The sequence below is a fragment of the Heterodontus francisci genome, chromosome 15 (assembly GCF_036365525.1).
Source record: "Heterodontus francisci isolate sHetFra1 chromosome 15, sHetFra1.hap1, whole genome shotgun sequence".
NCBI classification, from domain to species: domain Eukaryota; kingdom Metazoa; phylum Chordata; class Chondrichthyes; order Heterodontiformes; family Heterodontidae; genus Heterodontus; species Heterodontus francisci.
Genome location: NC_090385.1, coordinates 40,283,056 through 40,308,036, shown reverse-complemented (window position 1 = coordinate 40,308,036; position 24,981 = coordinate 40,283,056). Strand labels below are relative to the sequence as shown.

The window sequence follows — 24,981 nt, the reverse complement described above, 5'->3', positions numbered from 1 at the left end:
TTGCCGTCGTGGGGGAATCTAGAACTAGGGGCATAGTTTCAGAATAAGGGGTCTCCCCTTTAAAACAAAAATGAGAAGGAATTTCTTCTCCCGGGGTTATGAATTTTTGGAATTCTCTTCCCCAGAGAGCAGTGGAGGCTGAATCATTGAATATGTTAAGCTGAGATTGACAGATTTTTGAAATATAGGGGAGTCTAGGGTTATGGGGGAACAGGTGGGAAAGTTGAGTTGAGGCCAAGATCAGATTAGCTTATTGATCTGATTGAATGCTGGAACAGGCTCGAGGGGCCATATGGCTTACTCTTGCTCCTAATTCTTATGTTTGCAGTCATCAAAGCAACTTTATAATGTTAACCTATAGTTTCTATTTTTCAACACTGAACAGGCCAGTTGTACTTTTCCTGCATTCTCTGTTTTTACCTAATTAGTATCTGTTTTGTGCCAGTTGTATTTCTGATCATGAAGATAAATGTTTAATTAAAAAAAAAACGAACTTCATGGGTGTCTTAACTTCAGGCTTTCGGAAAACAAAAGTTTCTTACTTTGACAGCGATCTGTTTTAATGTTACAGGACTCCAGAGTATCTTGAGTGAAAGATTTTCATGTCTGTGTTTTACTGTTTTATTTTGTTTTTTCATTGTGGTCAGTTACAGAAATAGTTATTTCTAGTTGTGTAAGAGGAATTGGAACTTGGCAGTGCTTCCTGTATGTGAGCTTTTTGTTCCTTTCTTTCTGCTGTTCATACCAAGGTTCTTTGCTGGTATTACACTCAAATGAATGGGGAAAATCCTGTTTACAATTCAGCGTACCTTGTGGTGATGCAGGACCAGAAGAGCTGCTGTAAAATGTATAGAATTGGTTAAGATTTCAAAGAAGTAGTTCCCCCTGATGGCTTAGTGACATAGTACATGAGTACTTCAGCCCAGTTTTAACCGTCAGGAGAAATTTGGTCTGTGCTGAGTTAGGTATCTCAGTGGCATGATGATGGCAGATTCTTGGGATGAGATTTTAGTCCATGTTTGCTGACTGCTTTACAGGAAGCTGTGCTTCAAGTGGATCTGGCGAGAATAGAACTACAGCCTGCTGTTATGACTCTCTGGTATAAGAGTCTGTCAATCCTACTGGAATCATAATAAATGCATGGATAACAGTCACTTGAGTACTGCATTGGAAGATACATGGGACCATACCTCAGCAAAGATTCTGTTGTTCCATAAAGGACGAGAAGACCGTTGACAAAAAAATTGAAAACATTAAGTAACTGAGCGCAGTGATAAAGGAAGAAACAATGAAATGTAGTCAGGAAAGTGACTGTCATTAGAGACAATAAATTGTCCCTTGTTCGCAATTTATGAACCATTGGTTATCTGATGTGTTTGTGACTGAGGTTCACAACTACATAGATTCTTCGCAAAGTGAGATTCAATTACGAGAGAAGATGCAACTTACACTTTCCAAGTTAAAGACAACATACACACTGTAAAAACCATACCTAGCTTGGCCTGCATGATGTATTATTGGCAAAGATTTTACAGGCCCCTCCCCCTATTCTGCCTTAGGCTACCATGGTCCTCACAAAAAAGTGCCTCTGTGAACAATAGATTTTGTTCTAAGTGTCTCTATTGCATCCATTAAAAACAATGTTGTCATCCCAACAAATTTGCAGGTCGGTCTTCATCTCGCTGCTGTGCTGGTCTGGGGAGCCTTGACTGGGGTATCCCAAAGCCACATTATTGGCTGGATATACTGCGTTCCATTCTATTTTCTTTTTATTCATTCGGGGGATGTGGGCAGCGCTGGCTAGACCAGAATTTGTTGCTCATCCCTAATTGCCCTTGAAAGTGGTTGTGAGCCGTCGTCTTGAACCACTGCAGTCCTTGGGGTGTAGGTACACCAACAGTGCTGTTAGGAAGTAGAGGTCGCGGGCTTGGAAGGTGCTGTCGAAGAAGCATTGGTGAGTTGCTGCAGTGCATCTTGTAGATGGTACACATTGCTGCCACTGTGTGTCGGTGGTGGAGGGAGTGAATGTTTGTGAATGGGGTACCAATCAAGCGGGCTGCTTTGTCCTGGATGATGTCGAGCTTCTTGAGTGTTGTTGGAGCTGCACCCCTCCAGGCAAGTGGAGAGTATTCCATCACACTCCTGACTTGTGCCTTGTAGATGGTGGACAGGCTTTGGGGAGTCGGGTGATGAGTTACTTGCCGCAGGATTCCTAGCCTCTGACCTGCTCTTGTAGCCACAGTATTTATATGGCTGCTCCAGTTTCTGGTCAATGGTGACCCCTAGGATGTTGATAGTGGGAGATTCAGTGATCGTAATGCCATTGAATGTCAAGGGGATTTGGTTAGATTCTCTCGTTGGAGATGGTCATTGCCTGGCACTTGTGTCGCGCGAATGTTACTTGCCGCTTATCAGCCCAAGTCTGGATGTCGTCCAGGTCTTGCTGCATTTCTACACGGACTGCTTCAGTATCTGAGGAGTCGCAAGTGGTGCTGAACATTGTGCAATCATCAGCGAACATCCCCACTTCTGACCTTATGATTGAAGGAAGGTCATTGATAAAGCAGCTGAAGATGGTTGGGCCTAGGCCACTATCCTGAGGAACTCCTGCAGTGATGTCCTGGAGCTCAGATGATTGACATCCGACAACCACAACCATCTTCCTTTGCGTTGGGTATGACTCCAACCAGCGGAGAGTTTTCCCCCGATTCCCATTGACTCCAGTTTTGCTAGGGCTCCTTGATGCGATACTCGATCAAATGGTACCTTGATGTCAAAGGCAGTCACTCTCACCTCACCTCTTGAGTTCAGCTCTTTTGTCCATGTTTGAACCAAGGCTGTAATGAAGTCAGGAGCTGAGTGGCCCTGGTGGAACCCAAACTGAGCATCACTGAGCAGGTTATTGCTAAGCAAGTGCTGCTTGATGGCACTGTTGATGACACCTTCCATCACTTTACTGATGATTGAGAGTAGACTGATGGGGCGGTAATTGGCTGGGTTGGACTTGTCCTGCTTTTTGTGTGCAGGACATATCTGGGCAATTTTCCACTTTGCCGGGTAGAAGCCAGTGTTGTAGCTATACTGGAACAGCTTTGCTAGCGGTGCAGCAAGTTCTGGAGCACAGGTCGTCAGTACTGTTGCCGGAACATTGTCTGGGCCCATAGCCTTTGCAGTATACAGCGCCTTCAGTCATTTCTTGATATCACGCGGAGTGAATCGAATTGGCTGAAGTCTGGCAACTGTGATGCTGGGGACTTCAGGAGGAGGCAGAGATGGATCATCAACTCGGCACTTCTGGCTGAAGATTGTTGCAGATGCTTCTGCCTTATCTTTCCCCCATCATTGAGGATGGAGATATTTGTGGAGCCACCTCTTCTAGTTAGTTGTTTAATTGTCCACCACCATTCATGGCTGGATGTGGCAGGACTGCAGATCTTAGATCTGATCCGTTGGATATGGGATCGCTTAGCTCTGTCTATTGCATGCTGCTTATGCAGTTTTTCATGCAAGTAGCCCTGTGTTGTAGCTTCACCAGATTGACGCCTCATTTTGAGGTATGCCAGGTGCTGCTCCTGGCATGCCCTCTTGCACTCTTCATTGAACCAGGGTTGGTCTCCTGGCTTGATGGTAATGGTAGAGTGGGGGATAAGCTGGGCCATGAGGTTATAGATTGTGGTCCAGGTCATACTGCGTATCAACATGGGTTGCTTCAGTATCTGAGGAGTTGTGAATGGTGCTGAGCATTGTGTAATCATCAGCGAACTTCCCCACTTCTGATCTTATGATAGAGGGAAGGTCAATGTTGAAGTAGCTGAAGATGGTTGGACCTTGGACACTATGCTGAGGAACTCCTGCAGTGATGTCCTGAGATTGAGATGATTGAGCTCTAACAACCACAATCTTTGTGCTAGGTATGACTCCAACCAATGGAGAGTTTTCCCCCTGTTTCTCATTGACTCCAGTTTTGCCAGGGCTCCTTGATGCCATACTCGGTCAAATGCTGCCTTGATGTCAAAGGCAGTTACTCTCACCTCACCACTTGAGTTCAGCTCTTTTGTCCATGTTTGCACTAAGGCTGCAATGAGGTCAGGAGCTGAGTGGCACTGACGGAACCCAAACTGAGTGTCAGTGAGCAGGTTATTACTGAGCAAGTGCTGCTTGGTAGCACTGTCAGTGACACCTTCCATCACTTTGCCAATGATCGGGAGTAAACTGATAGAGTGGTAATTGGCTGGGTTGGATTTGTCCTGCTTTTCGTGATCAAGACATACGTGGGCAATTTTCCACATTGCTGGATAGATGCTAGTGTTGTAGCTGTACTGGAACAGCTCGGCTAGGGGCGCGGCTAGATCTGGAACACAAGTCTTCAGTACAATTGCCAGAGTGATGTCAGGGCCCATAGCTTTTGCAGTATCCAGTGTCTTCAACCGTTTCTTGATATCGCGTGGAGTGAATCGGATTGGCTGAAGACTGGCATCTGTGATGCAGGGGACCTCAGGAGGAGGCTAAGTTGGATGCAAATGCTTCAGCCTTATCTTTTGCACAGATGTGCTGGACTCCCTCATCATTGAGGATGGACATATTTGTGGAGCCACCTCCTCCTGTCAGTTTAATTGGCCACCACCCTTCACAACTGGATGCGACAGGACTGCAGAGCTTAGATTTGATTCTATGGTTGTGCGATTGCTTAGCCCTGTCTATTGCCTGCTGCTTCTGCTGTTTGGCATGCAAGTAGTCCTGTGTTGTAGCTTCACCAGGCTGTCACCTTATTTTTAAAGTATGCCTGGTGCTGCTCCTGGCATGTCCTGCTACATTCTTCATTGAACCAGGGTTGGTCCCCCGGCTTGATGGTAATAGTAGAGTGGGGGATATGCCGAGCCATGAGGCTATAGATTGTGGTTGAATACAATACTGCTGCTGATGGCCCACAGCCCCTCATGGATGCCCAGTTTTCAGTTGAAATCTATCCCATTTAGCACTATGGTAGTGCCACAAAACATGGTGGGTATCCTCAGTGTGAAGACGGGACTTTGTCTCCACAAGGACTGTACGGTGGTCACTCCTGTCAATACTGTCATGTGCAGATGCATCTGTAACCGCTAGATTGGTGAGGACGAGGTCAAGAAGGTTTTTCCCTCTTGGTTCCCTCACCACCTACCGCAGACCCAGTCTTGCAGCTATGTCCTTTAGGACTTGACCAGCTCAATGAATAGTGGTGCTACCGAGCCACTCTTGGTAATGGACATTGCCGTCCCCTATCCAGAGTACATTTTGTACCTTTGCTACCCTCAGTGCTTCTTTCAATTGGTGTTCCACATGGAGAAGGACTGATTCATCAGCTGGGTGGGGGTGGTGCAGTAAGTGGTAATCAGCAGGAGGTTTTCATGCCCATGTTTGACCTGATGCCATGAGACTTTATGGGGTCTGGCATCAATGTTGAGGACACCCAGGGCAACTCCCTCCTGACTGTATATCACTGCTGCCACCTCTGGTGGGTATGTCCTGTCCCACCGGCAGGGATGGTGGTGGTGGTGTCTGGGACATTGTAAGGTATAATTCCATGAGTATTACTTTGTCAGGCTGTTGCTTGACTAGTCTGTGGGACAGCTCTCCCAGTTTTGGCACAAGCCCCCAGATGTTAGTACGGAGGACTTTGCTGGGGGCAACAGGGCTGGGTTTTCCATTGTTGTTTCCAGTGCCTAGGTCGATGCCGGGTGGTCTGCCCGGTTTCATTCCTCTTCTTTGTAGCAGTTTGATGCAACTGAGTGGCTTGCTAGGCCATTTCAGAGGGAAGTTAAGAGTCGACCACATTTCTGTGGGTCTGGCGTCACTAAAGGACATTAGCGACCCAAATGGGTTTTTACAACAATCAACAATGGTTTCATGGTCACCACTAGACCAGCTTTTTAATTCCAGATTTATTAATTGAATTCAAATTCCACCATCTGCCCTGGTGGGATTCAAACCCATGTCCCCAAAGAATTAGCCTGGGGCTCTGGGTTACTAGTCTAGTGAAGTTACCACTATGTCACTGCCTCCCCTTTTGCAGTGACACCTCTTGCAGATTAGTTGTACAAGATATGAGGTAGCCATACCATATATAATAATTAGCGCCTCTTCACAAATTATTGCCTTGAACTAGCCGCCTAGGAATTCCTGGTGTTCATCAAGAGTGTCTGTGCAATCCTGGCTGTGGAGTATAATGAGGGGGATAAAAACTTATTATTTAGGTAGTTCAATCCTGTCATCTGCAGTCCTCAAATGAAGGTGTATTCAAATACTAATGTGAATTAAAATCACTATTTGTTACTTTAGCAAAAGGGTTTTAACAGACTAACACCTTCATTAAAATTGTGGACAAAATTATTTCATTGAACATGATTTTCATGAATATAGTGCAACACAATTTCAGCCTCTCCATTTCTTGCTTTCTCCCTCAATAAAGTTTTTTTTACTCCATAATGGAGTCCCAGGATTTTGACCAGAGGTTTGGTATAATTGAGTGGTTTGTTCAGCCACTTCAGAGGGTGTCATATGTAGACAAACTGGGTAAATTGCCTTTCCTAAAGTTTGATCGTGAATCAGGTGGGCTTTTGTACCAACTTTTTTGAACCAGATTTTTTTTAAATTGAATTAATTTTCAAATCATGGTGGGATTTGAACTCACATTTTCTGGATTATTTTGTGCCTCAGAATTGCTAGTGCAGTTGCATGACCACTAAATTACCGTACCCATTTAACTCCATTCTTGATCTCTCTCGTCTTGAGTAAAATGGGAGTAAGAAAAACTGTGGCATGTGTCTTTAAAGAAAAAAAAAGACTTGCATTTATATCACGCCTTTCACTATCTCGGGATGTTCCAAAGCTCTTTACAGCAAATGAAGTATCTTTGAAGTGTAGTTGTAATGTAGGGAATGCGGTAGCCAACTTGTGGACTGCAAGCTCCTAAAAGCAGCAGTGTGATCATGACTAGATAAAATACGATCCGTTTTAGTAACATTGATTGAGGGATAAATATTGGCCAGGGCATTGGGGAGAATTCCCCCCCTCCTCCTTCGAAATAGTCGAAAGAAGGAATGGTCACACATTGGTAGTCCTTATTGCTTCCTGGCATGGTTAAATGGTAACATGCTAGGAACAGACAGTCTGTCTGATCTCTCAGCTGCAACAGTATCAAGCTAAGTGGAGTTAAGAACATTTAATTTATTTTCTCCTTTTTAATTCCTTTTAAATTTATGAATAAAAATTAACTTTGCTCTCAATATTTACTGCAGGAATGAGTGGTTGCATGGCTGTCAGGTAAAATTAACTTCAAGGTATTTTCCCAATTATGTTGGCTAGCTATCTGTAACATGTGGTAAACCTTGATATGAGCATACCCAACAGGAATTATAATGCAAAGTACATCTAAAGGTGAGTAATTTACCTTAAGTGACATGCTGTTGTAACTTGCATTGACACTCCCTGTGACGATTTAAATAAAGCCCTGATGTGAGTCATTCAAATATTGATTGAGTGAAGTTTCCAATGAACACGCACCTATATATGCACATGGTGACTGTGTGGAAATATACCCTATGATACACCAGCTGTGAAAACTGTAAAGTAGGGGAGAAAAAAAACTTGCATTTTTATATAAAGCTTTTGTCAAACCTGGAATACCAAAGCCTGTAAATTACGTCTGAAATGTAGTTACTGATACACAGGTAAATGTGGGAACCAGTTTGCACGGCAGGGTCCTTCAGGCAGTAATGCGGCAGCGCACTGTGAAAGTGGCAGCCTTCCAATACGGAAGTGCCGTCGCATAGCCCCAACGATACTATGCGCGGGGGCTGATTTAAATGGAGGGGGTAGAGCGGCCGCCCCTGATGATATAGAGGGCGCAGCCACCGTGTCCCGGGCAACAGCGTCCGTCGCCATTTTTAAAGGGCTTGAAGCCCTTAGCAAAAATTGAAATTTTTAATGGTATATTAGATTTGGAATGAGGTGATGATACTTAGTAGCTTTGGTGGACATCCGATCTTTTCTAGTAGTCTGAAGAGACCACGTCTGCTGACGAGGTCAAAGGCTTTGGTGAGATCAATGAAAGCAATGTAGAGGGGCATCTGTTGTTCACGGCATTTCTCCTGTATCTGACGAAGGGAGAACAGCATGTCAATGGTCGATCTCTCTGCACGAAAGACACACTGTGCCTCAGGGTAGACGCGCTCGGCCAGCTTCTGGAGCCTGTTCAGAGCGACTCGAGCAAAGACTTTCCCCACTATGCTGAGCAGGGAGATTCCACGGTAGTTGTTGCAGTCACCGCGGTCACCTTTGTTTTTATAGAGGGTGATGATGTTGGCATCGCGCATGTCCTGGGGTACTGCTCCCTCGTCCCAGCACAGGCATAGCAGTTCATGTCGTGCTGAGAGTATGGCAGGCTTGGCACTCTTGATTATTTCAGGGGTATTGCTGTCCTTCCCAGGGGCTTTTCCGCTGGCTAGAGAATCAATGGCATCACTGAGTTCCGATTTGGTTGGCTGTATGTCCAGCTCATCCATGACTGGTAGAGGCTGGGCTGCATTGAGGGCCGTCTCAGTGACGGCATTCTCCCTGGAGTACAGTTCTAGGTAGTGCTCAACCCAGCGGTCCATCTGTTTGCGTTGGTCAGTGATTATGTCCCCCGATTTAGATTTGAGGGGGGCGATCTTCTTGATGGTTGGCCCAAAAGCTCTCTTCATGCCATCATACATTCCTCTGATGTTTCCGGTGTCTGAGGCCAGCTGAATATGACTGCATAGGTGTTGCCAGTAGTCGTTTGCGCAACGCCTAGCTGTTCTTTGTGCAGTACTTCTGGCTGCTTTAAGTGCTGCGGATGTTAAATCGCTGGGGGCTTTCTTGTAGTTCAACAGTGCAATGCGCTTAGCGGCTATGACAGGTTCCAGCTCTTCATTATGAGATTGAAACCAGTCTGCATTTCTCTTCGCACTTTTGCCGTAGGTGGTCAAAGCTGACTCATAGATGGCGTCTCTGATGTGGGCCCACTTGGTCTCAGCATCCCCTGTGGGAGTGTTTTGAAGGGCTGTTACAAGTGAATTTAGAAATTTAGAATTTAGACAATATGAAAGGCACAATTCAACATGGTGGCTCCTCATCAGAGCCCTTTCCTATCCTGAGTGGTGTGAAACAGGGCTGTGTTCTCGCACCCACACTTTTTGGGATTTTCTTCTCCCTGCTGCTTTCACATGCGTTCAAATCCTCTGAAGAAGGAATTTTCCTCCACATAAGATCAGGGGGCAGGTTGTTCAACCTTGCCTGTCTAAGAGCGAAGTCCAAAGTACGGAAAGTCCTCATCAGAGAACTCCTCTTTGCTGACGATGCTGCTTTAACATCTCACACTGAAGAGTGCCTGCAGAGTCTCATCGACAGGTTTGCGGCTGCCTGCAATGAATTTGGCCTAACCATCAGCCTCAAGAAAACGAACATCATGGGGCAGGACGTCAGAAATGAGCGCGCCTCTCCCCGCAGCATTTTACCGGCCCCTGCGCTGCGATTCACGGCGTCGAGAGGCCAGTGAAATTCAGCCCAAGGTTAAGTTGGAAAAGCTAGGGTGGTTCTCCTTAGAACAAAGGAGATTGAGGGGAGATTTGATAGAAGTGTACAAGATTATGACAGGCTTAGATAAGTTAGACAAAGAAAAACCATTAATGATGGTACAAGGACGAAGGGACACAGATTGAAGGTTTTGTTGAAGGTTTTGCAGAAGAGATGCAGGAGGAATGTGAGGAAGACCTTTTTACGCAGCGAGTGGTAATGACCTTTAACCCACTGCCCATAAGAGCGGTGGAGGCAGAGACAATCAATGATTTCACAAGGAGATTGGATGGACACTTGAAGGAAATAAACTTGCAAGGACATGGGGATCCAACGGGGGAGTGGGACTGACTGGATTGCTCCGTGGAGAGCTGGTATGGACTCGTAAGAATATAAAAACATATGAAATAGCAGTAGGCCATTTGGCCCCTCAAACTTGCTCCACCATTCAATAAGATCATGGCTGATCTGCCCCAGATCTCAACTCCTCTTTCGTGCCAGCTCCTCATAGCCCTCAACTCCCCAATATTTCAAAATGCTATCTCCCTCCTCTTTAAATACTTACAGTGACCGAATCGCCACAACGTTCTGCGGTAGAGAATTCCAGACGTTCACTACCCTCTGAGAGAAGAAATTTCTTCACATCTCAGTTTTAAATGAGTTCCCCCTTATTCTGTAACTATGTCCCCTAGTTTGAGATTCCCCCACTAGTGGAAAATCTTCTCAACATCAAGCCCCCTCAGAATCTTGTACGTTTCAATAAGATCACCCCTCATTCTTCAAAACTCTAATGAATAAAGGCCTAACCTGTTTAGCTGTTCTTGATAGTCAACTTCTTCATCCCAGGAATCAGCCTAGTGAATCTCTTTTGAACTGCCTCCAATGCCAGTATATCCTTTCTTAAATACGGGGACCAAAACTATACACAGTACTCCAGCTGCAGCCTCACCAACACCCTTTACAGTTGTAACAAGACTTCCCTATTTTTAAACTCCAACCCCCTAGCAATAAGGCCAGTTCCATTTACCTTAATTACTTGCTGCACCTGCATGCTAACTTATTGTGTTTCATGCACAACAACACCCAGATCCCTCTGTGCTGCACTTTTTTGGAGTCTATTTCCATTTAAATAATAGTCTGCCTTTTGATTCTTCCAACCAAAGTGCATGACTTCACACTTTCCTGCATTAAAACTCTATCTGACAAGTTTTGCCCACTCACTCAACCTATCTATATCCCCTTGCAGATTCTTTATGTCCTCATCACAACATACCCTCCCAGCTATTTTTGTATCATCAGCAAATTTGGATATATTACACTCTGCCCCCTCCTCCAAGTCATTAATATAGATAGTTAATAATTGAGGCCCTAGGATTGATCCTTGTGGCACTCGACCAGTTACATCTTTCCAACCTGAAAAAGACCCATTAATCCTGATTCTCTGTCTTCTGTGAGTTAATCAATCCTCAATCCATGCTAATACATTACCCCCAATACCTTGAGCTGTTTTGTGCAATAATCTTTTATGCGGCACCTTATTGAATGTCTTGAAATCTAAATACACTACATCTACCAGTTCCCCTTTATAAAGTCTGCTTGTTATATCCTCAAAGAACTCTAGCAAATTTAAAGTCATAGAGTTATACAGCACAGAAATAGGCCCTTCGGCCCATCGTGTCTGTGCCGGCCATCAAGCACCTATCTATTCTAATCCCATTTTCCAGCACTTGGCCCATAGCCTTGTATGCTATGGCGTTTCAAGTGCTCATCTAAATACTTCTTAAATGTTGTGAGGGTTTCTGCCTCTACTACCCCTTCAGGCAGTGTGTTCCAGATTCCAACCACCCTCTGGGTGAAAAATTTTTTCCTCAAATCCCCTCTAAACCTCCTGCCCCTTATCTTAAATCTATGCCCCTGGTTATTGACACCTTTGCTAAGGGAAAAGGTTTCTTCCTATCTAGGCCCCTCATAATTTTGTATACCTCAATCGGGTCTCCCCTCAGCCTTCTCTGCTCTAAGGAAAACAGCCCTAGCCTATCCAGTTTCTCTTCATAGCTGAAATGCTCCAGCCCAGGCAACATCTTGGTGAATCTCCTCTGCACCCTCTCCAGTGCAATCACATCCTTCCTATAGTGTGACGACCAGAACTGTGCACAGTACTCCATCTGTGGCCTAACTAGCATTTTATACAGCTCTATCATAACCTCCCTGCTCTTGTATTCTATGCCTCGGCTAATAAAGGTAAGTATCCCATGTGCCTTCCTAACCACCTTATCTACCTGTGCTGCTGCCTTCAGTGATCTATGGACAAGTACACCAAGGTCCCGCTGACCCTCTATACTTCCTAGGGTCCTACCACCCATTATATATTCCCTTGCCTTGTTAGTCCTCCCAAAATGCATCAGCTCACACTTCTCAGGATTAAATTCCATTTGCCACTGTTCTGCCCATTTTACCAGCCCATCTATATCGTCCTGCAATCTAAGGCTTTCCTCCTCACTATTTACGACACCACCAGTTTCTGTGTCATCTGCGAACTTACTGATCATACCTCTTGTATTCGCGTCTAAATCATTAATGTACACTACAAACAGCAAGGGTCCCAGCACCGATCCCTGCGGTACACCACTGGTCACAGGCTTCCAATCGCAAAAACAACCCTCGACTATCACCCTCTGCCTCCTGCCACTAAGCCAATTTTGGATCCAATTTGCCAAATTGCCCTTGATTCCATGGGCTCTTACCTTCTTAACCAATCTCCCATGTGGGACCTTATCAAAAGCCTTACTGAAGTCCATGTAGACTACATCAACTGCTTTACCCTCATCTACACATTTAGTCACCTTGAAAAATTCAATCAAATTTGTTAGACATGATCTCCCCCTGACAAAGCCATGCTGACTATCTCTGATTAATCCCTGCCTCTCCAAGTGGAGATTAATCCTGTCACTCAGAATTTTTTCCAGTGGTTTCCCTACCACTGATTTTAGACTCACTGGCCTGTAATTACCTGGTTTATCCCTGGTACCCTTGAATAATGGTATCACATTCTCTGCCCTCCAGTTCTCTGGCACCTCTCCTGTGGCCAGAGAGGATTTGAAAATTTGTGTCAGAGCCCTTGCTATCTCCTCCCTTGCCTCACATAACAGCCTGGGATACATCACATCTGGGCCTGGGGATTTATCCACTTTTAAGCCTGCTAAAACCGCTAATACCTCCTCCCTATCAGTGCTAATTTGTTCGAGTATATTACAATCCCCCTCCCTGATCTCCACACCTAAATCGTCCTTCTCCATATTAAACACAGATGAAAAGTAATCATTTAAAACCTCACCTCCGTCCTCCGACTCCACACACATATTGTCACTTTGGTCCCTAATGGGCCCTATTCTTTCCCTGGTTATCCTCTTGCCCTTAATAAAATGCCTTGGGATTTTCCTTTATCTTGCCCGCCAGTGTTTTTTCATGCCCCCTCTTTGCTCTCCTAATTACTTTAAGTACCCCCCCTACACTTTCTATACTCCTCTAGGGCCTCCACTGTTTTCAGCCCCCTGAATCTGCCATAAGTCCCTTTTTTTTCCCTTATCCAATCCTCAATATCCCTTGACATCCAGGGTTCCCTGGACTTGTTGATCCTAGCCTTCACATATACAGGGACATGTTGGCCTTGAACTCTCACTATTTCCTTTTTGAGTGATTCCCACTGGTCTGATGTAGACTCTCCTACAAGTAGCTGCTCCCAGTCCACTTTGGCCAGATCCTGTTTTATCAAATTGAAATCGGCCTTCCCCCAATTCAGTACCTTTTATTTCTGATCTTTTTCTAATTACCTTAAATCTTCGAGTTTGTCAAACATGATTTCCAATTCAGAAAACCATGTTGACTCTGTTTGATTGCGTTAAGCTTTTCTAAATGTCCTGTTATTTCTTCCTTAATAATGGACTCTAGCATCTTCCCATTGACCGATGTTAGGCTGACTGGCCTATAGTTTCCTGCTTTTTGACTCCCTCTCCTCTTGAACAGGGGCGTCACATTAACGGTTTTCCAATCCACTGGGACCCTCCCGGAATCCAATGAGTTCTGGAATATTTCGACCAATGCCTCCACTAGCTCTGCAGCCACTTCCTTTAAAACCCTTGGATGTAGGCCATCAGGTCCTGGTGACTTGTCTGCCTTTAGTCCCATTAGTTTGTCAAATACTTTGTCCCTCGTGATACTGTTACAAGATCTTTCCTCCCATTAGCTTCTTGCTTATCTAATATCTGTGGAATGTTTATAGTGTCCTCCACTGTGAAGACCGATGCAAAATATGGTTTAAATTATCTGCCATTTCCCTGTTCCCCATTATCAATTCTCCAGTCGCATCCTCCAACGATCCCATGCTCACTTTAGCTACTCTCTTTTTCTTTTTATATACCCGTAGAAGCTCTTGCAGTTTGTTTTTATATTTCTTGCTAATTTACTTTCATAATCATTTTTCTCTCTGTTTATTAGCTTTTTAGTCATCCGCTGCTGGTTCCTTTTTTAAAAAAAAATCCCAATCCTCTGGCCTACCACTAGTTTTCGCCGCTTGGTATGCCTTAGTTTTTGATTGGGTACTCTCCTTGACCGCCTTTGTTAACCACGGGTGATTCATCCTTCTCCTCGATGGGCCGAATGGCCTCCTTCTACGCCATAAAGGAATCTGACTGTCTAATACTGCAGGCCTCACACTAAATTCCACTGTAGTTATTTTCTTTACATATTCTATAGTTTAGTCGCCAATGATGAAATTGAGCCCTTGAAATTGGGAAGGTCTGAAGTGTAATCTGATATGGTTAATTCGCTCCGTTAGCATCTCTCAGCTAGGACAGCAGTTCAAATATTACAATTGGCCTCTGCACCTCTGAACTTCATAAAGCAAGAACAGCCAGGGTTCCCACTCCTTATCAGTGATTCATAAAAACGCATGTGTGTATGTGGAGTGAAGACAGGCTCTATTCCCCTCCGTAGTCAAATAACCTGTTAATCTGTTCTATAAAAAATTATTTCGTAGGCATGATATCAGAGGACTGGGAGTGTCAGTAGAACAGACCAAGAGAGGGGGTGGGGTGGGGGGGGGAGAGAAAATTAGATTTAAAATAAATACATTAATTTGGGTACAAAGAAAAATTTTAAATAATACTTGGTAATAGGTGAAATTGTTTCTGAAGGAAGCAGGTAACTTGGTCAGTCATCAGTCAAAACGTACCACTTTTCATCTTTTTAAAACCAGAACAAGAGTTTAAAGCTTTCTTTCACTTAACACTTAACATCGAATAGTAAACGTCATGCTGATATATCGGAAGCAGCTGCTTCCTTCAAATTCACCTAAAGGCTAAGTTTAACTGTCTTTCTGAAGTTTGCTGGCTTCTGTGGAAAGTACATGACAATTTGGTGGTGTTTTCAGAACAATATATACGTTCTGAATGCAACAGGATGTGAACATTTTATTTTGAAAGCTGACTGTGTCTTGGTAAAACCTATTGAACTGCAAAACAAAAATTGGTGAAAGTTACATCATAAGGTATATGGGTGAGGAAGATCATCCAGTTCATCTATTTTGTTGAGGGTTGGTGGAGAACTTTAAGCTCCCCTCCCCATCACAGCATTCAGTTGTTTATTAAATGCATACAAAGTTTTTGCCTCCACTACCCTAGCAGGAAGTCCATTTGTGGATCACTGTTTGAAAAACTTTTTTTTTATTCATGGGATGTGGGCGTCGCTGGCTAGGCCAGGATTTAGTACCAGCCCTAATTGCCCTTGAAAAGGAGGTGGTGAACCGCCTTCTTGAACTGCTGCAGTCCGTGTGAGGTAGTTACACCCACAGTGCTGTTAGGAAGGGAGTTCCAGGATTTTGACCTAGCTACAGTGAACGAACGGCGATATAGTTCCAAGTCAGGATGGTGTGTGGCTTGGAGGGGAACGTGCAGGTGGTGGTGTTCCCATGCATTTTCTGCCCTTGTCCTTCTATTTGGCAGAGGTCGCGGGTTTGGAAGGTGCTGTCGAAGGAGCCTTGGTGCATTGATGCAGTGCATCTTGTAGATGGTACACACTGCTGGCACTGTGCGTCGGAGGTGGAGGGAGTGAATGTTTGTGGGTGGGGTGCCAATCAAGCAGGCTGCTTTGTCCTGGATGGTGTCGAGCTTCTTGACTGTTGGAACTGCACCCATCCAGGCAAGTGGAGAGTATTCCATCACACTCCTGACTTGTGCCTTGTAGATGGTGGACAGGCTTTGGGAAGTTAGGAGGTGAGTTACTCGCAGCAGGATTCCTGGCCTCTGACCTGCTCTTGTAGCCACGGTATTTATATGGCTATTCCAGTTGAGTTTCTGGTCAATGGTGACCCCTAGGATGTTGATAGTGGGAGATTCAGTGATCGTAATGCCATTGAATGTCAAGGGGATATGGTTAGATTCTCTCTTGTTGGAGATGGTCATTACCTGGCACTTGTGTGGCGCTTGTCACTTATCAGCCCAAACCTGGATATTGTCCAGGTCTTGCTGCATTTCTACATGGACTGCTTCAGTATCTGAGGAGTCGCGAATGGTGCTGAACATTGTGCAATCATCAGCGAACATCCCCACTTCTGACCTTCTAATTGAAGGAAGGTCATTGATGAAGCAGCTGAAGATGGTTGGGCCAAGACGCTACCCTGAGGAACTCCTGCAGTGATGTCCTGGAGCTGAGATGATTGACCTCCAACAACCACAACCATCTTCCTTTGCACTGTTATCCGGGCTGCTACTTTCCTGCAGCATTGAAGGAGTGATATATTATCAGAGGTATTGTCTTTTAAGTGACATGTTAAATTGAGATCTGGTGTACCTGTTCAGGTGGATGTAAATGATCCCATAATGCAGAAGAGGGCAGTGAAAACAGATTTTCCAGTCATTTTATCTTCTTTGCTGTTTGTAAGACCTTGCTGTGGGAATATTGGCTACAATGTTTGACTAAAAGCAAGAGACTACAGATCAAAAGTAATTAATTGGTTGTGAACCGTTTTGCTATGTCCTGAGGATCTGAAAGATGCAAAATGTGTTTTTTTATTTTACAAATGGGTCTGGATTGGTTTGGAAGTTGAGTTGATGAGTTGCAAATATAATACAATATGAGCAAGTGCAAGGTAATTAAACTAGGAAAGGGGAATATGCAGTGGGAATATAAACTGGATTACAGAACATGACTAGTGAGAAGAATCTGTGAAAACAACAAATGGTGTGCAGCAGAGTTAGGAAAGTTAACCAAATTTTGGGTGTTATAGCCCGATGGATAGTACAGTGGAGAAACAGTCACTCAATGTGATTTTTCCCTGCAGTGGCCAGTTAATGGCCAGAGCGCAGGCATGTCATCCACCTGAGGGCGGCAGTCAGGCTCTCGAAGCTGGAGGGCCAGTCAGAGGCCTTCAAGCTTGAAAGCAGCTACAGGATGCCATGGCAGGTAAGTGAGGGAGAGGGTGCTTCAAAATGGAGGTGCCCTCTCTCCAACCTTTTCAAACTTTAAATTAAAAAATATCCTTTGCAATTGGGCCAGCACTGCCGGGGGCTGGGGAATCCCCTCCATAGGGTGGCCTGCAGCTGCTGTTGAGGGATGAGGAGTCCCCTCCATAGGGCGGACTGCGGCTGCTGCACCCAAGCAGGCAGGGTGGCCTCTGAGCCTGCCTGAAGTGCAGGCTTCCTGGTCTACCGCTGGGAGGCTGCCTCCAGGAAGCTAAACCATCACACAGCCCCTTTGGGAACCTAGAGCGCCTTCAATTGGGACAATTGGCTACAAGCTGCTTGCAGGTGGGTTGCCCTGCTGTCCTGCACCTCCTGCCCCACCTCCGGGAAAATGACCCGGGGCTCGATGGAGACACGGAACTGGCACGCAGGCTGGCAGCGTGAAATTCTGCACCCACCCACCTCCGTTGGCGGCCCTGGCAGGGGCTGAAAATCCAGCCAAATGGGTCTGTACAAGACACTGCTGCAGTCACACCAGGAGCACTGTATACAATTCTGGCTCACTAATGTCTTTCAGGGGAGGAAATCTGCCATCCTTACCTGGTTTGGCCTACATGTGACTCCAGTTCCACATCAGTGTGGTTGAATCTGAATTGCCCTCTGAAATGGCCCAGCAAGCCACTCAGTTCTAGGCTCACCACCACCTGTTCAAGGGCAATTAGGGATGGGCAATAAATGCTGGCCTAGCCAGTGACACTTGCATCCTAAGAATTAATTTTTTTTTTAAATTCTGGTTATCATACTGTTGCAAGAATATCTGGGTACAAGTTAAATAGCCTCTTCATCTACCTGTGGCTAACCAATCCAATCCAGCATGAAGATGTCTGGGTAAATGACCTCTTTCGAGGAGGTATGTACCCAAAACGCACACTGAAATTGTTTATGCCCAAGTCTTTGTGATTTAAAAAAAGGCCATGGAATGCCTAAAGTTGACAGTTATAAGATAAATAGAAATTTATGAAAATGACTGGCATGATAAGACGTATCCATCTAGCCAGTCCCATATAGTTATGATTCCTTGTGCACCACAGTACAGACACTTCCAAACCACCTGGAGAGGTGAAAAACCAAGTTCAATTAGTGGAGGAGGGTGGAGAGGGAATCTGGAAAATTCCTCAATGACCCCTAGTCTGGGAGATTTTTTTGACGCTGATTATATATCATTAGGGTACCTACGTCTTGTAAGAGGTGATCTTTGTCCAAGTCCATAACAAGCGCTGCTTTTTCGTGAAGAAATACAATGAATCAGTGCTCACTGTACGGATGTTCCCTGGGAATAGAAGAACTGCCTAACATCCAACCTAGTTTTATTCTTGCGTAACTGTACATGTGATCCTGGTCCTCCCTAACCGATCCAGTTGAAATAGTTGGACTGCATGGGCACAATCTAGTCCGCTCGTTATTTTATAAACCTTGATCAAATTGCCCCAAGTCCACACTTCTGTAAAGTATAGAGAGCCAACTCTTTGAGCCTACCTGGGTAGTTAAGGCATTTTAAACCGGGAATAAAGCTAGTGGTCCTCCTCTGGACTCTTTCCAAAGTCTTAATATTCCTCCACCATGTGAAGAGCCAATATTTTAACTCCTGCCTAACCAGTGTCTTGTACAAGGACAAAATGGGGTATGGTTTGTTTTGTAGTGGATTTGATGGAACAATGATGGATTGTTATCACTGGTTGCCGAGACACTAATGAGATGGCACAAGCATAAGATAACACCAAAAGAATTAAAGAGGTTGGAATTAGAGTGGTTAAAATATAGAATTCTTGTCACAAACTGTTGTTGAATCCATGAATTCTTTGAAAGACCTTGGCCTGAATATTATGCTGAGCGGACAGGAGCCAGACACAGATGTAAATGTCGGCGCTGAACCCGCTTCCGCCCAGCCTGGGGATCCATCCCGTATTTTATGGATCCCCAGGCTTTAATTGGCCCGAGACAGGACTTCCACCCACTTGAGGGAGGTGGTCCCGCCTCAGTGAGCTGCCGGCTAATCAGCGGGCTGGCAGCTCCTAGTCTCAGCAGTGCCACCGGGAGTGGTGGCCACTGCTGGGACTGCAGCCCAGCTGACCGAGGAGGATACCAAGGAGCCGGCACTGAAGGTAAGTTTGGGTTGCCTCACCAGGGGAATTGGTCGTGCCCTGGTGAGGCTAGGGTGGTCGTTTGGGGGGAGGGGGGCGTCTTGGATTCCGGGGTTGGGTTGGGAGCCGGGGGCGGCCCTCAATCGGGCACCATGTGCCCGATTGTCAGGCCCCCCCGGGGTGCTGAAAGACCGGCAGCTATAGCTGGGCGGGCCGCTTCTTTACCCCCCCCCCCCCCCCCACCGGACCTCCGTAAACTTGGTTGGAGGCGGAATCTGGGCGGTTAGGCCTCCCGGAGTCTGTCACTCAATGTTACGCCGCCACCATCCGACCCGCTTGTGCGGCGTAAAATTCTGGCCCTTATATCTCAAACCTTCTCCAGTCCTACAACCCTCTGCAATATCTGTGCTACTCCAACTCTGACCTCTTGAGCATCCTTGATTTTAAGCACTCCACCATTAGTTGCTGTGTCTTGAGCTGCTAAGGCCCAAAGGTCTGGAATTCCCTCTCTAAACCTCTCCCTTTTCACCTCTCTTCCTTTAAGACGCTTCTTTAAAACCACCTCCTTTGACCAAGCTTTTGATCATCTGCCCAGATATCTCCTTAAGTGACTAGGTGTCTGTTTTTTTTGTAATGCTCCTGTGACATGCCTTGTGACGTTTTCATACGTTAAAGGCACTATATAAATAAAAGTTATTGTCGCTTGAAAAGGCTGAGTATTAAAGAGTATGGGAAGCAAGTATATGTATGGGAAAAGACTGGCTGGCAGATGTGGAGAAAAATACAGGCTGTGTTTCTTAGTTTCTCTGCTGTATCATTGTGGTTCACATTTTCCACCAGCAGCATATATCCCTTCCATTACAAAAATCACCATCCTAGCGATGTTAAAGGAAGCTGTTTTATTTAATTTTAAAAAGCACAAACCCATAGGTAACCATGTAGATGTGGAGCATATAAAGCAGAAAAGTCTTTGTTTGGTTCCTAGTCTGTGCTACTAGCTGATCTCAGCTGGGTAAGCAATTGGGATGCTACAATTTTTCTCAGTTTCCTTGGACAGGGGTGGGGAAAATCAGCTAGTGTTCTGCTCTCCTCTGACTTCTGACAGCCTGGCAAGTGTGCATGTGTGTGAATATTGCATGAGGACAGGATGGGGCAGATATTTGTAGTGTGAAGCTGACGCTCTTTAGGCTTGTGCCATTAGAACAAGATATTGGAGTATAACCCATGCATTCAGGTAAGGAACAGAGAACGTTGGCAAAAAAGGTAATTAAGCAGAATATTCAGAAATGGCTTGAATATCAAACTGGTTAATATTCAACTTTTTACATTATAGGATATCTCTTGAGGTGAGCAACAATACTTAAACACCAGAACAAACATTAGAGTAGCTTGGTTTTGCTTTAGACAATGACCAGGGATTTTATAGGAATGAAGTGGTATGTTTCTGATGCTGTTTGCGGCTGCCTGCAATGAATTTGGCCTAACCATCAGCCTCAAGAAACGAACTTCATGGGGCAGGACGTCAGAAATGCTGCATCCATCAATATTGGCGACCATGCTCTGGAAGTGGCTCAACTATCACCAGTAACCTGTCTCTAGATGTAGAAATCAACAAGCGCATGGGAAAGGCTTCCACTGCTATGTCCAGACTGGCCAAGAGAGTGTGGGAAAATGGCGCACTGACACGGAACACAAAAGTCCGAAAGTCCGAGTGTATCAGGCCTGTGTCCTCAGTACCTTGCTCTATGGCAGCGAGGCCTGGACAACGTATGTCAGCCAAGAGCGACGTCTCAATTCATTCCATCTTCGCTGCCTCCGGAGAATACTTGGCATCAGGTGGCAGGACCGTATCTCCAACACAGAAGTCCTCAAGGCGGCCAACATCCCCAGCTTATACACACTACTGAGTCAGCAGTGCTTGAGATGGCTTGGCCATGTGAGCCGCATGGAAGATGGCAGGATCCCCAAAGACACATTGTACAGCGAGCTCGCCACTGGTATCGGACCCACCGGCCGTCCATGTCTCCGCTTTAAAGACGTCTGCAAACGCGACATGAAATCCTGTGACATTGATCACAAGTCGTGGGAGTCAATTGCCAGCGTTCGCCAGAGCTGGCGGGTAGCCATAAAGACGGGGCTAAAGTGTGGCGAGTCGAAGAGACTTAGTAGTTGGCAGGAAAAAAGACAGAGGCGCAAGGGGAGAGCCAACTGTGTAACAGCCTCGACAAACAAATTTCTCTGCAGCACCTGTGGAAGAGCCTGTCACTCTAGAATTGGCCTTTATAGCCACTCCAGGCGCTGCTTCACAAACCACTGACCACCTCCAGGCGCTTATCCATTGTCTCTCGAGATAAGGAGGCCAAAGAAGATATTAGTGAAATGGAAATTTTTTGATAGAAAAAACAGGTACAGTATTGTGCAGGAGAAACCAAAAAAAGGAACATCTTCCTTTTGTATGTGCTTTGGAAAAAAAGTGAAATGTTGCTGGAAACAGATGCAATTTGTCACATGGTATTTAATGCTGTTGGTAAATTTACTTGACAAAAATTACATTCCACAAAAACAGAACATTCAGTTAGTTTAGATGAGGATACAGTAAAAATGGTTCCTGGAGGAAGGAGAAGTGAATACCAGTTTTCACATTTATGTAGTCTTTTGTATCCTCAGGATGTTTCTGAAAGCACTTTACAGCCAATGAGTTGCTTTTGAAGTGTAGTCACTTAGTAACCAACAGCCAATTTGTACGTGAGGTCCAATTAATAACATACATAGATAAATGACCAGTTAATCTGTTGTTTTGAAGGGTTGATTGAAAGACAAATGTTGGTCAGGATACCAGGAATATTCCACAGCTGCTCTTCAAATAGTAGTATGGGATCTTTTGCATTCACTTGAACAGGCAGATGCACCCTCAGTTTAATGTTTCATCTGAAAGGTGGCACCTCTGACAATGCAGCATTCCCTTAATACTACCTTGAAGTATCAACATCAACATGCTTGTCCCTGGAGTGGGGCTTAAAAGGGCTATGATTGTGCTAAGCTGAGTATACCCATGATTGATTGTAATGCTTGCCCGACTGGCAGTACGCCTAGTGGGTTGTGTCTTGGGGGCTGTTAGTGACTTTGGTCTTTTCTGTCCAGAAACACATGGGTCAAGAGCATAGTGTGTACAGGAATTTGCCATTGTCGTCATATTCCCACTAGTACTCTTCTGACCATATGTAAGCAGTATCATAGAGTCGGGTATGTGCAGTGGAGTATTTCGGCCTCGCACCAAGTGTCGAAGCTGCTGAGGTCCACTTTCATTGTTCTCATAAAAGTGGACGGTCCAGTTCACGTTCCCGGGACAGTTAACTCTGTGTTTTTTGATACTTAGAGGCAGAAACTTTTCTCATAGGGTGTTGGGAGAACATTGTGCTTCAGAGCATCATATCCATTGTGATTATTGTAAAATACAAGTTTTATGGTATCAGCTGTGGAAATCCTGTTTCAGTGATGCCCTTCTCATGCCATGCCTTGGCACCACTTGTGGCAAGGCCCCTTGGAAGGGTACAGTGGTTTCATAGTGGAGACAGCTGATTGGCCCTTTGGAAAATTCAGTGCAGAGCATGTTTGTATTCAGTCTGCCAGTGAGTGACAATATCTGGTGTTTGAGGGCCTGAGAAGGGGACACGTTGTGAATTGGAGTAGGTTGGGCAGTTCTGGATTCCAGCCTTCAGTCAATGAGGGTAGTTCCAATCTGCCACTTGCTTCAATCCTGCAACCTGTTTTTTGTTGGTGAAAGTGGCTTGTAAACCTCAATTACAAAAGTTTACTGTGACAGTAAAGGATAGATTTTAGCCAGGTACTGTAAGTGTTACCTTTAATCCCTCATGAGTGGACGTATCTGCAATCATAGAACACTATAGCTTTGAAGGACGCTATTGGGTCCATTGTACCTGTGCCAGCTCTGAGCTATCCAATTAGTCCCGCGCCTCAGCTCTTTCCCCATAGCCCTGTAATATTTTTCCCTTCAAGTATATATTTGCTTCCACCACACTTTCAGGCAGTGCATTCCAAATCCTAACAACTCCCTGCATTTATTTTTTTTTAAAATCATGTCACCTCTGGTTCATTTGCCAGTCATAAATCTGTGTCCTCTCTTTACAGATCCTTTGCTACTAGAAACAGTTCCTCCTTATATATCAAAACCTTTCATGGTTTTGACTGCCTCTATTAAACCTACTATTAACCACCTCTGCTGTAATGAGAACAAGCCCAGTTTCTCCACATAACTAAAATATCTCGTCCATGGCACCATTCTAGGAAATCTCTTCTGTACCCTCTCCAAAGGCCTTGACATTCTTCCTAAAGGATTTAATATTTCAGTTGAGGCCCAACTAGTGCTATATAAAGGTTTAGCATAACTTCCTTGCTGTTGTACTCTTTTCCTCTTGATAAAACTAAGAATCCTTATGCTTTTCCCTCAACCTTCTCAACTTATCCTGCCACCTTTGAAGATTTTTATAGATACACCCCCAGGTCTCTCCCTTCCTGCACTCCCTTGAAAATAGTATCATTTTGTTTATGTTGTCTCTCCTCATTCTTAGCAAAATATTTCACTTCACCCTTCTCTGCATTAAATTTCATCTGTCATGTGTTTGCCCATTTCATCAATTTGTCCTGAAGTCTGTTACTATTGGCCTAATTATTAACTACATTTCTAAATTTTGTCTCATCTGAAAACTTCGAAATATATACTCAAGTCCCAGTCATTAATATATATCAAAAAGAGCTATGGCCTTAATACTGACCCCTGGGAAACACCACTGAACTTCCCTACTGTCAAAGCATAATTTGTTCGGTGTTGCACCTTTAAAAAAAAAAATACTAATTTTCTCCCCTCCGCCCACCACCTGTCTTGAAAGCACCAATTCCTGCAAGGCTGTAATTCCACAGATGCAGGTACTGTCTGAGCAGGAGCCTAGATAGCAAGTGTGGACATACCATTTGGAGAATTCAAGTTGAGCCTCTTCTTGTTCTTGCCTGAATTCTGTACAGGTGCACTTTCCAGTTTAAATCACTGGATTGTATGTGGAAATCCTGGCTTTTTTTTTTAACCCCAATTTCTTTCTCACCCTGGAGGTGTTGCTTGCAATTGAGATAAGCTAATTCATCTCGGCCTTGGGAGTATAGCTGTGGTTAAGTGGGCACCCAGGTGGCTGATGGGAGTATAATGTGGGGAAATGTGAGGTTATTCACTTTGGTTGTAAGAATAGAAGAGCAGAATATTTTTTAAAAGACGTGAAACTTGTAAATGTTGATGTTCAGAGAGACTTGGGTGTGCTTGTACGAGAAACTCAAAGTTAGCATGCAGTACAGCAAACAATTAGGAAGGCAAATGGCATGTTGGCCTTTATTGTAAGGGGATTGGAGTACAAGAGTAAAGAAGTCTTGCTACAGTTTTACAGGGCTTTGCTGAGACCACACCATGAATGCTGTGTGCAGTTTTGGTCTCCATATTTAAGGGGAATATACTTGCAGAGGTGGTACAGTGAAGGTTCACTAGGTTGGACCCTGGGATGAGAGGGTTGTTCTGTGATGAGAGGCCTATTAAATGGGGCTTATTCTCTGGAATTTAGACGAATGAGAGGTGATCTCATTGAAACTTACAAGATTCTGAAGGGGCTTGACAGGGTAGACACAGAGATTGTTTCTGCTGATTCGGGAATCTAGAACATGGGGGCACAGTATCAGGATAAGGGGATGATCATATAGGATAGATGAGAAATTCCTTCACTCAGGGTTGTGAATCTTAGGAATTCTGTATC

General features: G+C 44.8%; 1 protein-coding gene across 1 annotated transcript in view; it reads left to right on the top strand.

The window, feature by feature from the left end:
- las1l (LAS1 like ribosome biogenesis factor) overlaps nucleotides 1–24,981 on the top strand; it is a 129,312-nt gene that overhangs the window by 103,180 nt on the left and 1,151 nt on the right. The window lies entirely within an intron of this gene.